Source organism: Miscanthus floridulus, chromosome 4, assembly GCF_019320115.1.
Source record: "Miscanthus floridulus cultivar M001 chromosome 4, ASM1932011v1, whole genome shotgun sequence".
In the NCBI taxonomy this organism is placed as follows: Eukaryota; Viridiplantae; Streptophyta; class Magnoliopsida; order Poales; family Poaceae; genus Miscanthus; species Miscanthus floridulus.
Window position 1 is genome coordinate 85,470,442 of NC_089583.1, and position 17,550 is coordinate 85,487,991.

General features: G+C 42.8%; 1 non-coding gene and 1 pseudogene across 1 annotated transcript; both read right to left on the reverse strand.

The window, feature by feature from the left end:
- Positions 1-1,058: 1,058 nt before the first annotated feature.
- Positions 1,059-17,550, reverse strand: part of LOC136551944 (serine carboxypeptidase 1-like) — a 70,044-nt pseudogene continuing 53,552 nt past the window's right edge.
- Positions 2,926-3,032, reverse strand: LOC136553050 (small nucleolar RNA R71). Its single transcript, XR_010782955.1, has one exon. It is a non-coding gene; the product is annotated as a small nucleolar RNA R71 (small nucleolar RNA).

The window sequence follows — 17,550 nt, forward strand, 5'->3', positions numbered from 1 at the left end:
GTGGACATTTCTATCAACGCGTGCAGGCCCAATATAAGCCGTTGAGAATATGCTAGCTGCCCTTTGGACAGAATTCCAACACATGTTCGATCTTTCACTAGCTTCAGCTCGGCAATGGTCACTACTACACTAAGGGTTCGTAGGAGCGGCGGGTGATGATTCGTAGAGACGATTTTGCCAGCCGCCCTACCACAAAGTCTCTACAAATCAAGAGTTTATAGGAACGGTTCCCAAGCCAGCCTTATAAATCGATTTATATAGGCGACCGGTAACTATAAAAATTATTTGTATGGGCGGCTGTAACACCAGCTGCCCCTATAATTTAGAGTTGTAGGGGCGGTTCAATCTAGAACTGCCCCTACAATATATTTTCTCATAAAAAATGAAATTTCAAAATTTAAATTTGAGCAGAACATATATACATATATGCATATATAATTCAAACATTGTATCCACAGGCACAATAATATTATATAAACTAACATTGCAAGTCCAATTCACAAGAACATATATAATTCATCGTTATATAGACATAAATCACAAGTCCAAACCGTTCCACAAGATAAGACCAATGTCACATTACATACACATTGTTATCAACGATCTATAGATAGCATTTCCGTCTAACGTGACAAATGTTGCCGCGCCATTGCATATCGTGCGACAGCCGCTGCCGCGAAAAAAAGTGTTAGATCCGCAAAAAAAAAAATTAGGAGCGATAATTATTAAAATATTGAATAAAAAAGATTAAAAAAAAATCCCATGGTATGCGCGCTCCGGTTAACACGACGTGCATGAACAGTAGATGCTGCAGGAAGCAATGGTTAAATAAAAGTGAATCAAAAGTTCATGAACAGTGACAGTAACGGTGTATAAATAGGGATAGTAGCATTGTTTTGAACAGTGCATCAACAGTGTCTAAACGCCACCCTAAACGGTTGCACAGGGTCTCATAGTTGCGGAAATCTTTTCGTGTTGTGGGATCTTATTATTTGTATATATCCATTAAGACTGAAATTCTTTTTTATTGTAGATTGACTTGGACTAGTTCCACAGTCTCACGGATGCCACAATGAAACGGCAGGTGGAAGCACGCCTTTCAGGAAGGAGTAGAAGAGAACCAGCGATCTTTTAGGTTGGAAACTTTGGCACCAGATGACCAGATCCCCTCACGGAGGCAAACGTGAATCCTCCCTCGTATCGTTGAATGTAGCCTCCAACCTGTGCATATAAACCATCACAATTCAACACATATAAATAATCCTATCGCATATTCTTCTTCGAAGCTGAGTTCGTGCATTACCTCATTGGCAGGAGTGTACCACGGGCGCCATGGCTTTGTGACTGTCAGACTGAGGTCCTTGACAGAGTAGCTCGTTGCAGTAATGGGGCAAACGTCATCTGTATCGCCACTGCCAACGAGTTATCCATGATGATTATTAACAATAAAAAAGTTATCAGGTGATTTTTAATTTGTTCTTTCCTTTGTTTGAGTTTGCGGCACAAGTACGGAAGATCGATGGGGATGGCAATTACCTGTACACCCAAACTCTTAATCCGGTGTCGATAAGCCACGAGAGCGTTGGCACCATGCTTAACGGCCAGTCGTTCCACTGCAATCTCCTGAACCAATGACAGATGGTCTCAGGTCAGAATAACCAATGGGTTCGCCAAGAGCAAACAATACGTTTGGACATGCAGTTCGCACTACTTACGCACAGACTGACCAATCGGTATTGGCCCGAGCATGGATTGCCTTCTGCACCTCAGGGCAATTCAAGTAGACCTCGACGTAGTTGCCTATGCATGGATCGAAGCCAGGTAACTGTCACATTTATACACATCGGTATAATTCATCAATTAGAAGTGCCTGCTGGATTCTGCTCCTTTTAGGGTCCGTTCGGTTGGTTCGGAATGCAGCTAGAACGTATTCCAGCTTATCAACGTTACACAAATTAGTGAACCATTCTAACTGGAATCGTTGCAGGGACTCATTCCTAAATAACCGAACGAATCTTAAGGGAGTATCAAAGAACTTTTCTAAGAACAATAAGGATTAAAGAATTTGATAGAATAATATTATACATACAAAGCTACTGGAGTAGCTTGTCCCGTTGGGCGCCTGGATGCATATCGGAGCATAAATGTTGCACTGGCTGATGTTGCCGGCGGTATTAACGAAGTTCCGGAAGTTGAACGGTGACTTCGCCTTCTCACACAAAATGCCATCGGACGGGCCAAAGCTGCAGTGCTGGATAATGTTAGCCCACGTCTAGTCGGACATGACCCCATGGTTCCACAGGAACTCGAGAGAGCCCTTGTCGTTCTTGTAATCATCAAGCAACGGGTTGCCAACCTAAAACCGAGACGGGCAAAAGCAACGCGACTTGCTAGTTAGTTATCGTGCTGTGCTAATGAAGTTGTTAACTGCCATGGCGGCTGGCGCTCGACTTACTAAGATCCCCTTGAGGTTTGTCGGGTTCTCTCCTGTGAGTAAGCGGAGCACTCCTAAGAAAGAGCCCGCTTCTTCATCTGCCACTCCACCGGCAAGTGAACCAGTCACCCCCGCACCATCCGCTACTACCGCTATGGCCTCGACACTTTGCGACTACTCCACTCCCGATGTTGCCAACGTGCCCGTTGGGCCCGCTATCAACATGGGCAATGGAAACTTCGAGCTACGCACTGGCCTAGTCATGATGGTGCAGCTAGCATCAGGCTCCGTCTGCTTCTGGGCAATGGAAACTTCGAGCTACGCACTGGCCTAGTCATGATGGTGCAGCTAGCATCAGGCTCCGTCTGCTTCCCTTTTCCCTTGCGGGGAAGGTAAAGTAGTGGTTGTACAAGGACAAGGAAGCTATCAACATGTGGGACAAATGTTCCACGGCGTTCCTCGCGAAGTTTCTCTCCATGGGAAAAACCAATGCCCTGAGGGGGAAATTTTCAAATTTCCAGCAGACTTTAATGGAATCTATCCCCGAGGCATGGGAGAGGCTGCAGGATTACATCATGGCATGTCCGCACCACGGGATGAAGAATTGGCTCGTGCTCCAGAATTTCTATGAGGGGCTAACACCCATGTCGAAGGGGCACGTAGATGCCGCTGCTGGAGGCGCGTTTCTTTCCCTCACCATCGATGGAGCCACGGCTCTCATTGAAAAGATGGTGGCCAATTAGAGCTAGGGGGAAGAACAAAAACAACAAAAAAGGCATGCATACCATGAAGGAGGTAGATATGCTTGCCGCAAAAATGGATTTGGCTGCTGAAAAGACTGAACAAAAGGGCCCACGAGAAGGAAGCCATGAAGGCCATCGTTTAGGCCATGGACTCGCAAATGACTTGCGAAGTCTGTGGAGAAGTCGGACACTCAGGGAATGATTGCCCCAAAACCCGTGAAGAAGCATCATACATCAATAACGGGTTACGACAAGGTAATAACAACAGGGTGGAACAACCAGTCTCGCCTGCAAAGAGGTAATTCAAACTACAACTCAAATTTCAATTCGAATCAACCTTCCTCGAAGGACCTAGTGCTAGGTCAAGCGAAAATAAATGTAAATATCACTAAAGAGTTTATGTATAATGATAAAATGATTGAAAATATAAACTCTAGAATTGAAAGTTTATCCTCCTCTATAAAAAACCAACTAAGTTTTAATAAGATGATTGAAACTCAAATTGCTCAAACAGCTACCGTTATTCCTGTCAACCATTCGGGAAAAATCCCGGGGCAACCCGAGAATTCCCCCGAGTTTGTTCATGCAGCGAGCCCTTGCTGAAGGTAAATCGATAGTTATCTTTTAGAAAATTCAAAATTCAAATTTTCAAATTTTTAAAATTCAAAATTTAAAATTTTGTTTCAAAATAAACTTGTTAGACAAATAAAATAAAAATCATTTTCTGATAGTATAGATTTTTCTGTTATCATTTCTATTTTTTTTAAATAATTATAAAAATTAAAAATTTACTAAACTTTTGTTGGAAAATCATTTTCGAGCAGACCATTGGGGATCTAAGCAGACCCCAACAGTCATGAGTTTGAAATGGCCGTTGGCCACCACCTGCCAAAGGGGGGCAGCAGCAGGCCCACCGCAGGTGTGGTCGCACCCTGCAGGTGGCCGTTGGCCCTATGCCTTCGCCCACGGCTCCTAGCCATTGAGGCCATGCCTCCTGGGTGGTGCTCGGCCGGCTACAAATGGGAGAGCTAGGGCTAAGGCCCTCCTCACCCTCACTCTCTCCATTTTCTCCCTCACTCACTCACTTGCTCCCATTTTTCTTTCAAGCATTTTCCAACAAAGTTGTAGTGCAAGAAACCTCTACAGAAAAATCCTACGCTCAAGACCACCAAGCCAAGCTCGCGGGTTGTTCAGTTTAGTTTCGCTAACGTAACCCCATTTTTGAGCTTGTTGTGTTGTTTTTGCCATGGGAAAGTTCGGTAGGAAGCTCACTGGCGCTTTCAAGAAGGCCATGGGAGCAAGCTCAAGTCGCTCTCATGGAAGCTCAAAGTGCGTGCTACACCAAGCCCGAAGATAGCCTGATGCATGAAGATGAAGAAACTGAGCCGACAGAAGAGCAAGAAGAGGAGCAAGAACAACCGATGGAAGAAGGCGACGATGATCCCCACCTTGACTTGGAGGGAGAACGGGAGATCCAAGCGTACAACCTCATCAAGAACCGTGACTTCGTTCACACGCCTACGTATGACCCCGACCTTCTCCAAAAGATAGGTATGAACATCGAATTCGCCACCATCTGAAAAGTCGTTGGATGGGAGAACGTTGCTCCTGTTGATGAGCAAGGTTCTCACTTCCTGAGTTTCCAATTTTTATGCACTTTCAAGATGTTGAGGGTGGGATTACTTTCCATATTTTTGAGAAAGAATATTATTGTACATGGAGGAATCTCAGTTCTCACTTAGGCTTTAGTATAAAATGCTCAATTGACTTAGATCATCCTCTCAAAGGTTTTAATCGCCATGAATTTTGGAGAGTAATTTCAGGTCAAAACGTAGTTGGCAAGTTTCAACCTCGAAATATGAATATTCATTATCCTACTTTGAGGTTCATGCATCGATGGATTGCCATGACTTTGTTTGCTAGACAAGATATTTGATTTGTTTACCATGCGAAAATGAAAGTTCTCTATGTTATGCTTAAAAAGACTAAAATTGCTCCTATAAAAGAAATTTTTGAACATTGGTTAGAAACATTCAAGGCTTCCACATCTATCCCTTTGTGGAGGTATAGCCCCCGGTATCCACAAGATAAGACATGGGCCGCACCATCAGAGGTGGCCCAGCCCACAAGATGAAGGCATGCAAGGCGCTGCTCGACATGCACCGCAAGATATTGTATAGTACCAAATAGGATACTTTCCTTGTAACCCTACCCCTCCAGACTATATAAGGAGAGGCAGGGGTCTCCTAGTGGACACGATCCATATATCTCAATTCAATACATCAGAACACAGGATGTAGGTATTACGTCATACTGATGGTCGAACCTGTCTAAATCTTATGTCTTGGTGCTTGTATTACCATCTCGCTCCTGATCTCGCTCACCTCTACAACAAATCTATCATCATGGGACACCCCTCGATGGACTACCGAGCATCTTTTATTCGACACCCTTGCACGTCCCTTGTGACTCGTATTGCCGCTAGTATTGGAGCATTGGATGGATATGATGTGACATACATCTCTACTCCACACATCGATATTGATGAGCACTACTTGATGTTAGGGCATCATTTGAAATATGAAGATGCAGGGAACCTTGTGTTTTTCTTCCCGAGGTATACAAATGAGATTCCATGACCTAACCCGGAATTCTCTTTGTACAAGTCCTCGGAGCTAACCTTCACTCTTGTCGAGCAAGAGGAAGCACGTAGGAGTTTTGTTTCTTGCAGGTCAACAAGGACCAGGACTAGAAATGAAGCAGGCAGCTCTCAACAGCCACCGCCAACACCGACAACGCTTGTGCCCTAGGCATACCATGCGGAGTGGTTCCCGGCCATGTAGACGCCTAGGATCACACCCGGGTACCAGCCTAGCTGGTAGCATACCCCGCAACCACACAAGCTCGTTGGATCGGGATGGCACAAGGCTGACGATGCATCATGGAGACATGCTCACTCCTCTGACTCTGAGGGACTACCACCACCCGTCAAGCCATGACAGTCTACTTCAGATCATCGCAAGCTAGACAGCATCAACACCCGCCTCGGAGGACTGGAGATCCACAGAGGTGAAATTCAAAATACACTTAACACTCATGTGCATGATACGACCTAGTGGCAGCTTCAGTAGCTGCAACAGATGGCGCAAATGGACGTGCTGCTAAAGCAACAACACGACGCGCAGGTGGCCTACTGGCGGTCCATGGGATACAATCCCGAACCATAGGCCATGAGCTAGCTTAGGGGAGGACCCCCGTAGAGGTAACTTGTATCTTTTATTTTTCATATTTTAAAATTTTGCATTATTTTCTACATTTATTTATTTATTAGTATTTAAAAAATTGAAAAAATAAAATACCAAAAAAATAAATCTGATAAAAATACCAAAAATATGAATTCCACTCTCATATGTGTTTTAAGAATGTTTAGTTTCTTCTAAGTTGAAATGATGAATAGCTGCTCTATCTATAATTTAATTGGGCATAGGTTGTAACTTAGGATTCCCCAAGATTTAAGTTTATTAGAGAAAAATGTCTCATCCTAAAATTTAAAAACTTATGGGTTCCAAATACGTGCTCCTTTTCTAAGTTGTTGGAAGTTAAGACACTGTACAAATAGAATTTACTGTGACTTTGTTCTAAGAGAGACTGGACATCCGGAGTTTTTAATTTCAAAAATGCTAAAATTTAAAGTTCCTCAATGATTATGAATACCTACCAAGGTCATAAGACATGATTCAAATACGAACCTTAGTTATATGCTACTTGTCTAAGCATTGAGCTTTGTCAAATTATTGTGACCCTTGTTGAGATTCTCGTCATGCACCCATGATCAAGACACACGTACATCCACAAATAAACTGCTGACTGTTACACGGAGAGTTACACAAAAACATGCTTTTTCTATCCGCCAAATAAAACTTCATTCATTTATCATGAGTCTCTCTCAAAAATTTTATATGCCAAAAAGAATAGTATGGGGTATGCTAAAAAACAAGAAGAAAAAAATATCCAAGCCAAAAGGCATGAGAGAAAAAAAAGACATGCCAAAGAGCATGAAGAAAAGAAAAGAAAGAAAATAAATAAATAAAGATAGCCCATACTTTCAAATAAAAAGGTATTCATCCAAAAGAGAGAGAGTTATGACAAAAGGAGTACCAAAAATATTAAGAATTAAGAACTTTATAAAAAATTCCACACATTTGCACGTCTTGATCAAAGTGTATGGCTTGCATCTCCGTGAGGTCTAGTTTTTGACTTAGCAAAATATGTGATGCAAGTATGCTCAATTTCATACCTACCCAAAACTCCACAAAAAATCCTTTAGTGGTAGGATGAAAAGAAGGCAACCATCAAATGCCTTAGTGAGGTTACATACACTTTGAGCGATTGAGAGAATCATTTGAGGAACTTACATTTATTTTACAAAATTCATAAAACCTCCGGATAGATGGTTAACCGAGGAATAAATGATTGATGATTCTATTATAACCATTCTATCTTGCAACCGCCCAAGAACTTGGAAAAGCTATATGCCCTACAGGGATCAAGGTAAAGGGTGGATAAAAATTCTGACTTATTTAAATTGGGGAAGAATACTTTGTTATAGGCATGGCACTTATAAAATATATTTGGTATAGTAGCAACTCTAGATCAACAACCAAGTACTTAGCTATTTGCTCGAGATGAGCAAAGGTTAAGCTTGGGGGATTTATTGGCGGTCCTTAATGACCATATCCGACCACCAATTTATATCCAAAACAGGAGAAATTAGCAAACTTATGACACATATGCCTTTACTATTAACATATTTCCACATGTATTGGGTACTTAGTGTTTTGCAGGACATATACATGAAATACATGGGAAGTATGGTCAAAGTGAGCAAACTAGAAAGCGTAAAGCAGATTATACATCAAAGAACCAAGCAAATGCCCATCCAGTCATCAAATCTGGGCTGAGCACCAACGTGGAAGGGGCCTAGGCCCAAACACCAGCCCACAACTCAAAGGCGATGCTGAGGAGGGATGGCCCAAGTCTTGTCGCACCAGGAGTGTGGCCACATCGCCCCCACCTCTTCCAAGCCCCACCTTGCACAGGCGGTGCATTAATGACACTTGGGGTCGGTTTAGTCTAGTTTCCTATTTTATCTCCCCCTAAACTGACCTCTAGCTAGTATAAATAAGGGGGGTAGTGCTCCTCTTCAACACACACACACCATTTTTGAGCTATACACCTCACTACCACCTCTTGTACTCTTTTTACTTTTAGTAGCATTTGGAGTTAGGCAAGAAGCTTCATTGGAGAGCTTGTACCTTGGAGGATTCTTGGTATGAATAATACAAAGAGTTCACTTATGGTCTTGCTCTCACATTATCAATATAGCTTTACTCATGAACTAGACTATAGTTCACATGTAGAACTTTATACCTAATCATTCATATAACTTATATGAATAGAATTAGAGCTAAGTTGAGGTGGTGGTTCATCATGCCTTCGGGTGTGCCCATGTCCTATGCTTGTCGATCCATAGGGTCAGAGTCCTGGGGGATGTGGGTAGTTTCTGTGTAATCGGGCGTGGTGCCCGGGTACATAGGGACATGGGAATACATTTCCTACTCTCTAGTTGAGGGGTAGGTGACAGGTGGTGACAGCCCTATCCATCCCTCGTAATCCCCCACGTTCGGGTAGGGTATAGGAGTCTAAATTGTCACATGAGGTTGCTGGCAGACTAGTACTCAGTGACCTCCCGACCTATCTTACACTTAGTTCTAGTTCTAATCATGTATCTTGTATGATCATTAACTGTTCTTTGCATGGCTATGTTAGAACATGCCTACCCCATTTAGGGTCATTCTTTTATTCTTTGTTTTCCCTTTTATCCTTGAGGTTGGCCAAATTGTGTGTCCACTATCCTAAATATACCATTTTTACCCGTATCATCAACTATTGGTTCACTATGCACATATGTAATCTTGTTCATATCCATGCTAGACTCTTATACCTTGCCCTCCTTTGGAAAAATATAAATAACTATACCCTGAATACTTATGGGTGAAATGCTAGAATGATATATCCGTGCGCTTGCGGATATTAATTCTGTAATCGTTAAGAACTATCATCAAAGGTATTTCTCGACAGCATCCCTAGGAAACACAAATCTTAGTGGTGTCGCTAAGAAATGCTAATATTCCCCTTTGTTTTAGTTTATAGTTTCTTTTAAATAGTTAAAAATGATGAATGAAAACAAATAAAAAGAGTGTATATGATAGTTTGTTTTAAGAGCTGTTAACAAATAAAGATGACTCTGAATAATCTCTTAAATGGAAATGGTGAATAGTTGGTCTATTGTAATTCCTTTCAAGTACCTAGTTTTTAGCCTTGAATTCTCCTGAGTTTTGGATAAGATTATTTTGATATAAGGATTTACTCTAAACTTGAAACTCATGGGTAGCATATGCTTGATCTAAGTCTAGGTAATTAACGGATATGATATGAGAAGGTCTGAGCTGCTATTTATCTTGTTCCAAGTTACACCAAAATTCTAGAGATTTAGTTTTTAAAAACACAAAATGCTACGTGATGAGTTCATGTATGACAAAGCTTGAATTCTCACCGGAGCTATACATATTATTTAGGCTAGAAAAACTTCCACATATATATTGCTTGCTTTTGCATTGAGTTTTATCAAGCTTTGTGACTCTTATGGGAGATTTTTCATGCTCTTAAAGTCAAGATCACGTACACACCACCCAAATATGCACTACTCCTACACTAGGGGCAGGCCTAAAAATATGCTTTCTATTTAGATCCATCCAAAAATGTTTTACTCTTACACTAGGGAGTGAACAAAAACATGCTCGTTAGGTTTTCCATCCACCAAATAAAAGCTCCATTACTATCTCTCAAAAGTGCTATTGCAGAAAACAGGCATGGGCTATGCAAAAGTTATTCAAAAAAAGAACAAACAGAAGAGAAGAAAAAAATATGAGAAAAAATGGACACAAAAGTGTCCAAGATATTTAAAACAATGGGTACTTAGATGCCCGTCTGGAAAAAGAGAGAAAAAATGAATAAGATAGCCCTTGCTCTCTAGTAAAAGTATTTCCAAGTTTCAAAAGAGAGATAAGTTTTCAAAGAGCAAAGTAGAATTAGGATAGCCACCATATATATCCACCACATATATCCATACACATGCACATCTTGATTTGATTATATGACTCAACTCTCTTTGGATCCGTTGTTTGACTTTACAATATATGTATTGCAAGTATGCTTTCATGCTATCTCCACTCCTATGAGCTCCACATAAGCTTTAGTTATAGGAAGAGAAAGGCATAACATCACTTTTGCCTTGGTGAGGATCCACAAATACTACATATTTTGAGAGACTTGAGAGTATCGTACAAAGAATCTCTGAGTTTTATTTTGAAAACTTATAAAAACTCTGGAACAATTGTGGAACAAAGAACTTGAGACATAGCGCTTGACTTGATCGTTCTATCTTTCAATACCTCAAGACCCAAGTGAAGGCTAAGAAGCCCCATGGTTGAAGGAAATGTGGGTAAGTTTGAAAGTTAGATCAGTTTATTCTAATTCAGAGGAGAATTTTTGATTGAACGCATGTGTACTTTTGAGGCGTGAAAGCATTGTAGCAACTCCTAATCTATTGTTCAAGTTTAACTTTGCCTAGGGACTAGTAAAGGGTAAGGTTGGGGGGAACTTGTTGACGGCTGCTAATGTCAATCATAAACTGTCAACATAGCCTACATATATACTTAATTATATCACCAAATATAGGTATAGGGTTTTCAACTAATGGATTCCATAAGTTTTGGTGAATATTTGTATATAGGAGAATTTATCCAGAAAACAGCCCTGAGACCACTGTCATACACTCCAAACAAGCAAACGGACAACAACAAGTAATTCAACTTATGAAAACTGCAAAAGGCAACTCAAGACAGAGTCCAGGACCCACCACACGAAGGGAAGGCCCACTTGACAAAATCGCAGGCCGGCCAGCCTAGTGGGGAGGCCAGCCGGCCCACTCCGGAGCCCATTCGCTCTCTACCATCTCATATGCGTTTCTAAGATCTACACATTAATTTTAACATGGTTTTAAGTCAGCTTATCCAACGGTGATCGAGGGAGTTCACGTGGATCGATGACTGTAACACCCTCAGTGTTACACCATAAATCATTTACTAAAACATGTCATGAGCATCATGTTTATGTGTTAATGCATGTGATAAAGTATGTAGATCAATTTCTGTAACTCAAAATGATCAACAAAAATGCAAAACGAAAGTTGATTCAATAGCAGTGTTTTCCTAAACGCTAAACGGTAAACAGTCGGTCACCTACCGTTTAGCCATTATTCGGGCAAAACGTCCCATTAAACGGGCTAAACGGCCAATTAAACGGGGTAAACGGGTGATTAAACGGAAACAGCGCACCACCGTGTAGCGTTTACTCGGTGTTTAAACGGGCTAAACGACCGTTTAGGCGAACAGTGTTCAATAGTCATGTTATATCACTTTGGGTTTAAAACCAATTTTTATTAAGCAAAAATGCTATAGAACATGTATGTGGTACTTAAATAAAGTTTGAAGTACAAACTTTGTAGATGACAATGAAATACTTGTAGTCAAAAAATGTTATTACTAGCTAATATTTCTACTAGCTTAGAAATCACAAATGGAAATCAAATTCAGCTCAAAAACCTAGAAATTTTCAAGTCTGTCAACAATTAGACATTGCTATGTTTAGCAATTTATTGTGATAGATTAGGTTAAGGAGTGGTGTAGTGTAATAGCTCGATTTGGTAGTCTCATGTGCCATCTTGAGCATGGTGAAGACGGTTTAGGTCCTAAAGCAATCGTTTGGTTGTGTTGAGCGCTTTAAAATTCGTGCGCGTTATCGATTTTAGGCTGGTTGGTCACGTGGCCGTGATCATCGTGCTCGGGCATTGGGCGTTGCCACATTGGTCATGCATGCGCGTACGGCCAGCCATGGCTGCCTCTGGCCTGGCCATGGCTCAGCTGCCGCTAGCCCTCCACGCGGAGCCACTGCTGCTGCCACCTACCCTGTCCCATGTTGCGTTGCCATTGTGTCCGCCACTGCTTCTCGCATCACAATGCTATCGCTGCTATCGCATTGTCATCACGTTCGGCCAGTCCACTGCATCTCTGCACTATTGCCAGCCCTGTGCGTGTCGTCTCTGCCGTGTGCACGTGGGCGAGCCATCGTCGCCATGCAATTTATGGCACTACGACGCGCGGGCCACGTCGGTCGAACGTGGGCACATGTTGTCCCTAGCATCAGTGCGTGGGCCTCCTGAGCTCGCTGCTCACATCCCACCTAGGCAAGGATGAGTCAAGCCCACTGCCACGCTCCATTTCTCTCTTCCTCTCTTCTCTCTCTGCTTTTCACCACCGCCGAGTCACGCCACAGTGAGTCAGACAGCTAGCACCTCTCATCAATTCCTCATGCTCACATCTCTGCCTTCATGTCCCCTCTCCAGTCGACCCTACCCCACCTTGATTGTGGCTCGGTCAAGCTCTAATTTTGGAGCTTTGTCCACCACCGTGTCGTTAAGGCTCGTCACTGCCCACGTCGTGGCCAGCCTCCACCATTTCACCCTGTGCCAGTTCCTCTACACCACTAGCTTGCCTTGGCTCCCTCTTCATCGTGCGCACGCTAGTTGCAGCTCTAGTGTCGCCTCCTCACCGCTGATGCGGCCATGCCTTTGTGTCCGCCATTTACCTCACAGCGTGCACGTGCTAGCCTCACTCAGGTTGTCTCTGGCCGAGCTGGCTTCTCAGTAAGGTCACTGGTGAGTTGTTGTTGCTCACCCACTACCCCTACCACCTTGTTGTTGCTACGGCTCACTAGAACACTGTCGCCATTACCGTAGGGTTCCTGCCATCGTGGAGAGGTCCTTCTATGGCATCCCAGCTCATGCAACCACCGCCCATCGTCTCACGTCGAACCCTAGGTGAGCATCGACCTCAAAGATAGGTTAGCGTGGATCCCATGTGGCTGGCATAAGCGCTAGTGCCATCGCTCGTCATGCCAATGCGCGCGGGGATGGTCGAGGACCTTGCCGTTGTAAAGAGGAGAAAGTTCTGAGGGTTTTGTTGCAAAGTCGTTGTCTATAGAAAGAGTAATGTGGACTGTGGATTGTTTTGCACATAGTCTAGGGCCATTTTTGCTAATGTACTAGCGCACATAGACTTCCTCACCGTGGGCCGCCTCGCGTGTGTGGGCCGGTGCCGCGTGGGCCGCACCATGGGCCGCCGTGCTCTCGCGCGCGCGCACTATGTCGCGTGTGGGCCGCGTTGGGCCAAAATCAGTTTAGCTTTTTCATTAAGAATAGAAATAGCTTTTCATTTTAATTCTGAGCTGAACTTTGGTGATTAATGTAAAATCATGTAGGTATCCAAAAATTATGAAACCAATTTTGTTAAGTTCCTAAAAATTATGCTCTATCTGTTAGTGTATTTAGTTATATATATACTTGTCGATATCAGGAGCTATTAAATCATTTGAGAGTGCTTAATATTATTAGGTTAATTATTGTAGGAATTTTTATGGCGAAATGGTGATAGCTTTAGCTTTGAAAATTTTACAGTAGCTTCATGGTATTATTATGTGCTCACTATAATTTTTGTAGCTTTAGCATAGACTTAACATAAGGGTAGTTAAATGCTCTTTGTTTCAAATATACATTAAAATGTTAGTAGAAATAGAGATATATCCTTCATTTGTAAAGCTAGGTGTTTGTTAGTTGAACCCAACACTTTATTTGATGAAGATGATAGTTAGCTTAGTATCTTAGTCATTAGAGCTAGCTTAGTAGTTTACCTTGTGTATTCTTATTTTAAGAGTTGTTGTTGCCGAAATGCTAAGTGTTGCATCATCATCGCATGCATGTAGAGAACGAGTTGGTGGAGATCATGACCATCAGAGATCATGAGTTCAAGGAGGTGATCGATGAGTATGAGAAGATCCTCGTGCAGGAGGAGGTCTCAGAGCCACCACTGACTAACTGAGCTGACATCGTGCCTGCCCAAGGCAAGCCTCGGTGAATAACCTTTATTTTGAATGATCACTAGATATATATATATATGTGTGATGTGCATTTATGTTACAGGATTTATATTGAAACTACATGAATAAATAACCTACCTATGAGTCCTACTAGCATAGGTCAAGTAGTTGCTATGCTTAGGCTATCGGTAGCGTGAGTAACCTGACGTTACTCACAATAGGTGATTATTATTATCACTCACATGATAAAGTGGTGAAAAGAAATGGAGACCGGGTAGGGATATGGTATGGATATTGGTGGGTGTAAGAGGTTGTGTCCTGTGGCCAATGGGGCATAACTTGGTTACACTATTTTCCCTGTCCGTGTCGATTAAGGACCGACCATTGCATTGGATTCTAGTCAGGTCATAGACTTATTATCCTCGGCACATACTTGCTTGTGGGAGCAGGAAGGCTCATTGCTCTCTTGTCGTGGGTTCTGGCTCTTTTCGGACTGACTGATTGGAGGAAGGATGGTGGAGGTCTAAGCACCACACTGAGTCTAGGACTCAGGTGTGGGGGCTTGGAGTCTAAGTTTGGACGAGGACCTAGACCCCTTGATAGGAGAGTGGTGGGTTGGTCCTGCTTGTGCCTAGGGTACAAGTGGGGCATGTGTTTTGGGGTACCCAGCTGGGCTACATTGGTTCATGAATCGCCATGCAATACGGTATGACTTGTCTACGATCTAGCACCATAGTAAGATCTGGAAGATGAAAGGGAATGAAGGGATCTGATTGCTCAACTCTTGCTAGAAAGTAGAACCAGTGCTTACATAGAATGGTTAGCTAACAAACTAATCATGACTGCTAATAAAATACATACATAAGGATTCACTATTAGTAATGCTTTTTACAAAAAGGAAACCCAACAAACCATAAAGCCTATCATATCCTTTAGAGTCAGAAAATTATTCCCACTAGTCCGGTAAGTCTTGCGAGTACATTATGTACTCAAGGTTTATTTACCCATGTTGTAGGTGCAGCTTAAGGAGTAGCTATTTTGTGGAGGATTCTTCTGGTGGGCACATATTGATCCTTGTATCTTATTGTTAGATGTTTATTTTAATTCCGTTGTTTAAATTCCACACTCTGAACTTGGTGTTGTAATAATGTATTTCTGAGAATTCTTGTTGTATGAAATGGACTAAGTATTATAAACTCATTCTCACTATTGGATCCTAGAGGAAAAACAAGGATTATTCGAATTCTCTCTTGGGGTGTGCTTGATGGAACCATTTGATATAGCTTACTCTCGGGGTGCTTAGTGTCTGGTGGAAGACGAGTGCCTCCAAAAGCGTGCTATTTCGGGTGGTTCTGCCACAGGTGGTATTGGAGCCAATAATGAGGCTACGAGTTTCATAACTCTATTCAAAACCTAAAATTTGATCAACAAAAGTTTTGCAAAAAATAGGATGCGATGAAATTATATAAATAAGTATAAGCCCTAGCAATATGGTCTATCTAGGATAGCGATACTAGTTTTACATAATCAATTTTCTATAGGTACACTAACTTATGTTGCTTAAGAATCATTTAGCAAGCAGAAAGTGAGTGTGCGATTTGCCTAAAAATTTTTGTGAATGTTGCTATATTCCAGCTTGAGTGAACGGGTAGGCCGATGCATGCATCATGAAAAGAGAATCTTGCTTAAACTATACTCCCCCCACATGTATAATTTAGATTAGTGAATTGATAGGATAACCTAAAAGAATGCTCTAATAAAAGTCTTATCATTTCACTAAGTCTCTTGTTCCTAATCTGGAGGGTTGTCCCTAATAGTTGGTTCCTATCTGTTTATAGATGAACCTAAGGTCTGGTTGTGGGAGTACCAGTGCTGGGATGGGCAGTGGTCTTAGTGAAGACTAGGGTGAAAATAGTCATGGTGATGACAATGGCCACACCAATGGGGATAGCCACGAGGCCCCACTTCTGGCTCCTCCTCCACCACCACCATCACTTTAGATGACCCATGCCGAGATGATAGCGGAGATGCTGGTTGCTCGGTGCGAGTCAGCCCGTGCCTTGGAGATGCTAGCCTAGGCTATTGTTGGCCTTGCCCGTGGAGGCCCTAGTAGCAATGGCAGGAACAGGGGTAGTGCCCGTGGTCCCGAGGGGCCCTGTTCTTACTAGGATTTCTTGAAGATGCACCCACCCACATTCACGTCGACTGCTGAGTCTCTAGATGCAGAGCATTGGCTTTGTATTCTAGAGCAAAAGTTTTAGCTGCTCACTGTGACTGAAGAGCAGAAGGTGTGCTTTGCCGCACAACAGCTGTTGGGTTCTACCAGTGCATGGTGGGACACGTTCAATGCCATGTAGCCGGTGGACCACTGTATGACTTGGTAGGAGTTTACCGCTGCTTTCAGAGAGTACTACATTCCTGCTGGTGTGCTGAATAGGAAGTTGACAGAGTTCCTGGACCTAAAGTAAGGGACCACGTCTGTAATGGATTATGTGAACAAGTTCAAACATCTGGCACGGTATGCTGGGATCCGCATCGATACTGATGAGAAGATGATGGACCATTTCTATTATGGCCTCTCTTGCAGTCTATAGAAGGACATGTACACAGGGAACTACCGAGCTTTTGGTGCTATGATGAATGCACTTCAGCATGACTCTCAGGCTGAGTGGAAGCGCAAGCGGGGGATTACTGGGTCTTCTAGTCACCCCTAGGCTCAGAAGGTACAGGTTGTCAGGCGGGTGCCCTATCAGTCTTTGGGTGGGCAGTCGTTCTGTCAGCCTCAGTAGACTTACCAGGCGCTTCCCACCCAGTATCGTGCACCTACTCAACAGGTGCAACAACAGGCTCAGGGACAGTAGGTTCTGCCTCGTCAGGGGTAGGGGAACAAGCCTAGTGCTTGTTTCAAGTGTGGCAAGGAAGGCCACTATGCTTAGGAGTATCCACAAAACCAGCTTGCGTGGTCTTCCTAGCCTTCAGCCAACTCCTGTCTGGTTAAGAGGATGATTATCAAGAAGAAGGTGCCCGTAAGCCGCTCTGGACAAGTCAACTTCACTAAGGCTGAGGAGATCTTGCAGAATGAATCTGTGATGGCTGGTATATTTACCATTGATTCCCACCCAGCCTATGTGTTATTTGATTCTAGTGCATCGCATTCATTCATGAGTATGGGGTTTGCACAGAGGCACAATATATCTCTTATGGCTATTCCTATTGCCTATAGAATCAGTACTTTGGGTGCATAGTTGTGTGTTAATACTTGGACGGAACAGTCAGATTAGTGCTAGCCACTCACATTTACCGCCACTAGTTCATGGT